At 51.1% G+C, this 8,605-nt stretch overlaps 1 long non-coding RNA gene across 1 annotated transcript; it reads left to right on the plus strand.

The window, feature by feature from the left end:
* Positions 1–6,667: 6,667 nt before the first annotated feature.
* LOC123256231 lies at positions 6,668–8,599 on the plus strand. The gene is made up of 3 exons (XR_006506835.1): positions 6,668–6,747; positions 7,555–7,619; positions 8,432–8,599. It is a non-coding gene; the product is annotated as an uncharacterized LOC123256231 (long non-coding RNA).
* Positions 8,600–8,605: the final 6 nt, after the last annotated feature.

The raw sequence follows: 8,605 nt of genomic DNA on the forward strand, positions 1-8,605 counted from the left end.
CCGCTCCTCTGGTGCCCGCTCCTCTGGTGCCCGCTCCTCTGGTGCCCGCTCCTCTGGTGCCGCTCTCATTCTAACGCTCACTGATTCCCGTCATTGTCAGGACGGTCTTTCCTTCTGCTGCCAGGGGGCGGCGGCTCATTGGACTTGAAGAGCGTCTCTAAGGCTGTTACAAATGTTGACTGAAATGTTGGAAACGTGGGTTTGTTGATTGGTTAATTTAAACTCACCCTTAAACGTTGGGTTTAGACCTAAGCAGGCATATCCTGAATTCGGCCCGGGTAGACAGTCCGGTTCTCGGGGCTACGCCAGGCCTCTCCGGCCTCTCTGCCCGCGGTGGGGGTCGTCGCTCACGCAGAGATTCGCCCGCGAATGCCGGCCCTGCCTGAGCCCCCGGCAGAGACGAGAACCGGCGGCGCCTCCCCTCCTCCTCCTGCGTCTTTGCTGGATGGCTGGCGCGGCAGGAGCTCCCCAAGGAGTCTGGGCTCACCCACGGGGGGCCCACGGGGTCAGGGGCCCCACGTCCCTCCTCCCCAGCCGTGACGGCCCGAGGTTCAAACACTCGTGGACAGCCTCTGCCCTTCGGAGGCTCGGAGACGGGCTGGCAGGAGCCTTAGACACCGTCCGGTCTAAACTGTTGTTTCTTATTTAATTTTTAAAAACTTGGAAGCCTTTATTTTTCCTCTCTCTGACTTCCATGGCTGAACCACAAACAAGAAAGCAGAGCCCCTCCTAACAGGCATGTGCGGCTGTCCTACGTGTGTTATACATGTATGTGTATGTATGTGTGTATACATGTATGTGGGTCTGTCCAGCTACAGACGCCCGGGCTGAGCGTGTGTCCGGCCGGGGCGTCCTCTGGAGTGATGCTTTGTCGTGGCCTCCCCTCCGTCCTGGGCACCGTCTGTGGAGCCTGCTGGGCAGCTCAGCGGACAGAGGACCAAGCTGGGCCTCCGACATGTACTAGCGGGGTGACCCTGGGCAAGTCATGTAACCTTGATCTGCTTGAGCTCCTTCTGTGTAAAAGGGAGATGAATAACAGCAGCCTCTCCGCCTCTCCGCCTCCAAAGCCGTCTTTCCAGCCTCGGGAAGGAGATCGTGAGGCGAGGACGGGACGGCCGCCTATTTGCCCGGCCCCCCCAGCGAGGACAGGGATCCCCCAGGAGAAGCTGCCGGGCAGTGGAAGGCCAGGGCCGGGGAGGGTGTCACCTGTCGACGGGCAGATGGGATGTCCGACAGTTGACGGGAAATTATCCGAGACCTGCTTCTTGGTGCCGACTCCCCGCCGGGGCCTCAGACGGAGCACGAGGCCCGGCTTTAGGGTGGGGAAGCCCAGGGTCCACCCCACTGGGCCGAGGCCTCCTCGTCTCCCGCCAGGGATGGGGAAGGTGCCTCCCTCGCCGGGCGGGCGTGAGGGACGGCCCAGAGCATCGAGCCTCCCAGACCTGCGTGAATGTCGGGGACGATCGTTATCCTTTCTCCACGGCCGCGGTCCACACCACATGCCCGTGAAGGCTGGCCCCAGGTGTAGACCACCAGCAGGAGGCAGGGCCTCCGCCAAAGAAGCCGGGCTCACTTGCCTGGCTTTCTTCTAGCTGGTGATGGGGCTTTGCCAAAAGGAGCGCCCCAGGGAGGCTGCCGGGACACTAATCTAGAGGAAGCAGCAGGCCGAGTTCTCCTCTCCTCTCTCAAGGCCAGAACCAGCCTTGCTAACAGCCGGGGGCCTGGGACCACTCTGGCCCCCTGACCAGGCCAGGAGGACCAGCCGCAGCAGCCTCTGCCGTGGGAGTGCCTCAACTGCACCGGTGGGGTGGGAAGGGACAAACGGCTAAAAGATGACCGCAGAGCCCGTCCCGTCCGGCTCCCTCATTTTACAGATGAAGAAACCGTGGCCAGGGAAGTGGCTTGTCCAAGGTCATGCGGGTAGTAAGCGTCACAGGCAAGATTTGAATCCAGATTCTCCTCTTGGGGCCTCAGTCTCTTCCTCTGTAGGATGGATGACCTCCCTCCACGATCCCTTCCATCTCAATCTTCCAAACTCCCCAAAAGCAACAACTTTTACCTTCACCTACACCAGGGGTCGGCAACCTTTATGGCCGTGAGAGCCACAAACGCCACATTTTTTAAAATGTAGTTTCATGAGAGCCGTGCAGTGCTCGCAGAGCCGCTCCTGTAACAGCACCTGAAAAAAATGGACTTTATGGCTCCTGCAGAAAGAGCTGCATCTGGCCCTCAAAAGAGCCATACGTTGCCGACCCCTGACCTACACCTTAGGTATAAACGCTTGCTGATCCTTAGCCAAGTGCCGCCTCCCCACATAAAAGGCCTCCCTTCAGGCCAGGACATTGCAGCTCATGGCACCAGAAGAACCTGGAGAGAACCACTGAAGGTTAAAACTCTCCCCCCCTCCTCTCTCTCCCTCTCCCTCTCCCTCTCTTTCCCTCCTTCTCCCTCTCCCTCTCCCTTCCTCTCTCTCTTTCCCTCCCTTCTTTTTCTCTTCCCTCCTCTTTCTTTCTCCTTCTCTTTCTCTCTCCCTCCCTCCTTCTTTCCCTCCCTCCTTCTCTACCTCTCTCTGTCTCTCCCCTCCCTCCTTCTCTCTCTCTGTTTCTCTCCCTCACTCCCCATCTCTCTCCTCTCTCTCTCTCTCTCTCTCTCTCTCTCTCTCTTCCTGTCTCTCTCTCTCACCCTCTTCATCTCAGAAGATTTCAGGGCAATGGCTCTAAGTTGGCAAGTCTGAAATCTCAAGGTCAGTGTGCCTCCATGTACCCCTTTCCCCCTTCCCTTCTCCTGCTTCCTCCCTTGCTTCTCTTCTGTTCATCCTTCTGATTCTTCCCCAATCCCCTCCTCTCCCTCCCAGCTACTCAGATCTGCTCAGTTAATAAGCTGCCTCCTGCTAAAGGAGATTCCAGCGTGGGCTAGCTGAAGGGTGATGTCTCATTGGTCACAGCTGGGTCCCTCCATATCCCCCCCCCATTATTAGCAATCTTCCACACCCCACCCCCACGTTCTCTCTGGATTTCCTTCTGCTCTTCCACATGGGAGTCAAATGGCCCCAGGTTTGGCTGGCAGACAGGCTTTGGCCACAATGGGAAGCCTTCATCCTTCCTTCCCACTTTCCTCCTCTCCTGCCCCCCATCCTTTGTCTCCCCCCTTTCCCATTAGCTGGGGGCCTCCAAGCTGGGAAGCGAATAAGCTCACAGACCTGGGAGTGAGCGAGGGGCAGAGCTGCTGATTGGAGCAAACATCTGTTCCTGGGTAGCCGAATGCAGTAGGCAGCTTGGGGCAGGGGAAGGGGGTGCAAACGAGCCTGGCTCTGATTCTGTCGGCTCCCGGCTCCTCATTAAAGAACGTTCTCTCCTCCCCTCACCAGGCCGAAGCACCGTTTCAGGGTTGATGCCTCCCAGGGGTTGGGGGGGTCCTGTCTCAGCCCCTGCCCCCAATTCCCCAAGGCGGAGGACAAAGAGGCCTCTCTCTCCTTGTCCCCAGGTGCCCAAGGCTACTCCTCGCCTTCCCCTCCCTCAAAAGGGCAGGAACTTTGAAGGGGATTGGGGCCTGCGCCCCTTCCCTCCCCATCATTCCCAGCCAGGTCTGCGTTCAGTTCAGAATTGAGGAGACATTGTCAATCCTCTCTGGCCCCCCAGAAGCCACGAAAGACTGCAGACTGGCACCAGTTAATCTCAGGGTCGAGACTCAGTGGCCAGGTCCATCCTCCCCCAAACCCCACTATTGCTCTAAATCAGTGCCTTTCTCTGGCTGGGGAGTGTCCAGCTACCCAGAAGGCTTCTGAGGACTTCCTAGCTGAACTCTCTCTTCCTCTGGCTTTGCCCCCCTTTTTCCCAGAAGGCTTTTTTGTTTCCCAGAAGTTTATTTGGCCTCTTTGAGATCATAAAGCAAGCAGAGACCTGAGGGGGAGAGGCCTGGCTGGAATAAAGCCTACCCCACAGCTTCCTGACCAAGGTCTCATAAGGATCAATGCCCCCAGAGAGAGCCCCATTCTAAAAAATAAAATCCTCTAGGGCAGTGATGACGAGCCTTTCAGAGACTAAATGCCCAAACTGCAGCCCTCATGCCTCATGTGAGGCTCCCACCTTAAAGAGCGTCAGCTCTTTGTGATCCATTTGGGGGGTCTTCTTGGCAGAGTACTGGAGTAGTTTGCCATTTCCTTCTCTGGCTCACTTTATAGATGAGGAAACTGAGGCAAACAGAGTGAAGTGACTTGACCAGGGTCACTTAAGTATCTGAAGTTGGTTTAATAAATCCTCCTGATTCTAGACTCAATACTATCTACCAAGCCACCTATCTGCCAGTACATACACAGAAAAAAAATAAAAACAAGTTGAGGAATAGTTTCTTGGCTCTTAGCAGCCAGGGATGAGAATATTAGAAAGGTTTCACTTAGGGGATAGCACCTGAGCTGAGCCTTGAAGGAAACAAAGGAGTCAAAGAGGAAAAGGGAAGGCAACAGCCTTTGCAAAGGCCTAGAGATGAGGTTGAATTCAGTTCTCCAGATGTGATCTGACCAGGGCAGAGTAGGGGAGGATTGGCACCTCTCCAGTGCTAAAGCCTGCGTCTTTCTTAATATAGTCCATGGCATTTTTCACTATCATGTGTCACTTTTGACTCATTTTGGGCTTCCAGTCCACTATAACTCCCAAATCTTTTTTCCCAAGCCTCCCCTAATCTATACTTGTAAAGTGGACTTTTTGATCCCAAAATGAGTTCTGAATCTATCCAAAGAGTAATATTCTCTAACCCAGTGGTTCCCAAACTTTTTTGGCCTACCGTCCCCTTTCCAGAAAAAATATTACTTAGCGCCCCTAGAAATTAATTTTTTTTAATTTTAATAGCAATTAGTAGGAAAGATAAATGCACCTGTCACCATCACCGCCCTCCTAGATCGCTGTAGCACCCACCAGGGGGCGGTGGTACCCACTTTGGAAATCACTGCTCTAACCCAACCAGGTTCACAAAGAACACACAGAGACTTTGCTAAATCCTTTGGCAAAATCTAAGTAGATTATGTTGCTGGCATTCCTGTGTTCTATCAGACTAATAACTCTTTTTTTATTTTTTTAACATTTATTAATATTCATTTTTTAGAAAAGTTAACATGGTTACATGATTCATGCTCTTACTTTCCCCTTCGCCCCTCACTCTCCCCCCACCCATGGCTGATGTGCATTTCCACTAGTTTTAACATGTGTCATCGATCAAGACCCATTTCCAAATTGTTGATCGTTGCATTGGTGTGGTAGTTTTGAATCAAAATCCCCAATCATGTCCACCTCAACCCATGTATTCAAGCAGCTGCTTTTCTTCTGTGTTTCCTCTCCTGCAGCTCTTCCTCTGAAGGTGGGTAGCATCTTTTCCATAAGTCCCTCAGAATTGTCCTGGGTCATTGCATTGCTGCCAGTACAGAAGTCCATTACATTCTATTTTACCACAGTGTATTACAGACTAATAACTCTTAAAAAAAAAAAAAGCAAGTACAAGGTCATGATTTAAACCATGATGGGTTTTAGTGATAACCACTTCTCTTTCTGAATGTTTGTAAACCATCCATTCTATCCTGTATTCTAGAATCTCACCTGCCCTTCCTTGTAGGATAGTGAAAGGGACGCTTCCTAAGCACTGTCAATGTTTGTTTTGCTGTTGTTGCTGCTGTTTTTTAATTCAGAGTTGGAGGTCCTCCATTTGGATTCCAGTTTGGTCTCTTAGTTACCTGTGTGACCTTGGGCCAGTCACTGGATTTCACTTCCTCAGTTATAAAATGAGAGCATTGAACTAGACAGTCTCTGAGGCCCTTCTTAGCTCTAAATCAGTGGTCCTATGTTTCTATTAAGGAAAAAAAATCCTTCAACTGTGGGAATGTTCATTATAAAGCATCTGGTCAGAAGCAAACTCAGGTAAGATGGTGTTACCTCTGACAAGGCTGGCTACTGTCCATGGTGCTGACTTGGTTATGCACTCCCTGACTCCCATGCCCTTGTTTTGATCCCTGCCTGCCACAGTGAACAGCACTTGAAAAATTCCCTGGATGTCAATATTGCTACTAAGATAGTCTAAGAGCTCAGTGGAGTGTGTGTGTGTGTGTGTGTGTGTGTGTGTGTGTGTGTGTGTGTGTGTTTTAATGGAAAGAGTGCTGGGCTCAGAGTCAGCAAGACCTGTGTTCAAATTTTACCTCTTGTCCTTGTTTTATAACCCTGGGCAAATAAATTATCCCTTTGTGAGTGATGATAGAATAATGGCATCTCCTTGGTTGTTGTGAAAATCAAATGAGATCACATATTGAAAACCTTAAGGCAATATATTATATTATATGTGTTAATATATAATATATATACAATTGTTGATATGATCATAGATTTTGAACTGGGAAGAACCTCAGAGGTATTTCTAGCTTAGACTCTGAATTTTATAGGTAAGGAAACTGAGGCCTATGGAGATGAAGTGACATGTCCAAGATCACAGAGCTAGTAATTGTTAGAGGCAAGATTCAAACCCATAGCTTCTTACACCAGAGTCAGAAGTCTTTCCATTGTACCATGCTGCCTCCCTTCATGTCACTGTTGTTTTTGTTATTATTATTGTTATTATCATTACAATGATGTAGACCAACATTGTACACAAAATCCAGCAAGGACATCCCCCTCTTTTCTCTCTTCCTAGGGGCGACTGATTCTCTCCAACAAGATGGCCCGAACCATTGGCTTCTTCTACACACTATTCCTGCATTGCCTGGTCTTCTTGGTAAGTGAATCAGGGAAGGAGTCACCAGAAGGAGCAGACCCCCAAGTTGGTGGGAGGTGGGAGGTGGGAGAAGGGCTTCCCTTGGGAATGTTTTCTGGTAAGATGTTTTGCTATTGAGGGAAATAGTTTAGAAAACGCAAGCCCCACAGCTTCCCCCATGGTCCAGGATTCCAGAACTATACAAAAGTCTTCTGCTTCTGTGCTAAGAGTATTTGGGTCCCAAATATTCCCCTTTCCTATGAGGCCTGAGTAAGACTCACCCATGCTGTGGATGCTCCAAAGAAACAACTGAGGCCCCATCCATAATTTGGGGCCATGATCCTGACTGACTGTGGCATCCTGTCATTGTCCCCACTCAGGAGCCCCCTCCTTGGGCTTCCCTGGAGCTCAGGTTCCCCTTTCATGCCATTCCCCCTGTTTTCTCCAGAGCTTTGGGTTAGTCCTCCAGAAGAGCCCCAGCCTTCCCTATCATGCTGCCCTCCCCGGGAATGGTTCCCATGCCTTTCACATATCTCCAAGCTGTAGGCAGCCTGGTTTGGTGGAGAGAAGCCTGACTCTAAGAGCAAAGGAGCTGGGTCCAATCCCATCTCTGATACGTTCTGCCTCTGTGACCTCAGGCACAACCCTTAATCACCTTGGGCCTCAGTTTACTCATCTATAAAATGATCAGACTCAACAGGCCAGCCTCTGGGGTCCCATCCAGCTCTAGATTTATGATCCTGTGATCAGAGAAGCTGGTGATCATCAAGCATTATCCCAAGGGAAGATAATCTTATGGCCGAGCTAATTGTGCCTTTGAACCACCAGGTGCTGTACAAGACGGCATGGAGCGAGAGCATAGAGAGAGACTGTGCAGCCTACTGTGCTAAGAAGTATGTATGATCGGAAAGCCTGCCAGCCACATCTGTCTCTTAAAGAAAGCAAAGGGGGGAAGAGATGAGAGAAAAGAAGAGGGGGAGAAAGAAGAGATCAAGAATGAGAGAGAAAGAAAGGAAGAGGGAGAGAGAAGGGGGGAGAGGGAGGGAGAGAAATATTATCATCAAAAAGTGCTAGAAAGGCCCCATTAGACCTGCAGTAACCACACCTGACTATTAGCCTTTCCAAAATTTGCACTAAAAAGAAAGGGGAGAGTTACATGGATGAGCTTCTCTTTGTTCAGAAACAGGATGGTTCCACTTGTTTTGTCTAATTAGCTATTGATACAGATGACAAGAATGGGGATGAGGATGCAAGAATAGTTTTTGTCCCCTCTAAATCATCATGGGTTTTCAGCCTATTTAGAGCTCCCCCTCTCTCCCTCTCCCTCCCTCTCTCTCCTCTCCTCTCCTCTCCCCCTCTCTTCTCTTCTCTCTCTCTCTCCCTCTCCTTTTCCCTCCCCCTCTCCCTTTCTCTCTCTCTGTCTCTCTCCCTCCCTCTTCCTCTCTCTCTCTTCCTTCCTCCCTCTCTCTCTGTCTCTCCCTTTGTCTGTCTCTGTCTCCCTCCTTCTCTCTCTCTCTCCCTCTCCCTTTCCCTCCCTCTCTCTCCATCTCTCCCTCCCTCCTTCCCTCTCTGTCTCTGTCTCCGCCTCCCTCTCCCTTTCCTTCTCCCTTCCCTCTCTGTCTCTCTGTCTGTCTGTGTCTCTCCCCCTCCCTCCTTCCATTCCTCCCCTTCCTCTCTGGTTGATGGCTTTCCTTATTCTTTGCAGATATGCCGACCACTTGCACAAGTTCCATGAGAACGGAGACAATGGGGACATGTGGCAATAACGGGAGGGACCTCCCGGCCCCCAGTCCAAGTCGCTGGACAGCTTCTCCACTCCCTGCCCCTTGGCTTGCATGTGCAGTTTCGCCCCTGCATGTCCTTCCTGGCTTAGTCTCCC

This window comes from Gracilinanus agilis, unplaced genomic scaffold (genome assembly GCF_016433145.1).
Source record: "Gracilinanus agilis isolate LMUSP501 unplaced genomic scaffold, AgileGrace unplaced_scaffold57243, whole genome shotgun sequence".
NCBI classification, from domain to species: domain Eukaryota; kingdom Metazoa; phylum Chordata; class Mammalia; order Didelphimorphia; family Didelphidae; genus Gracilinanus; species Gracilinanus agilis.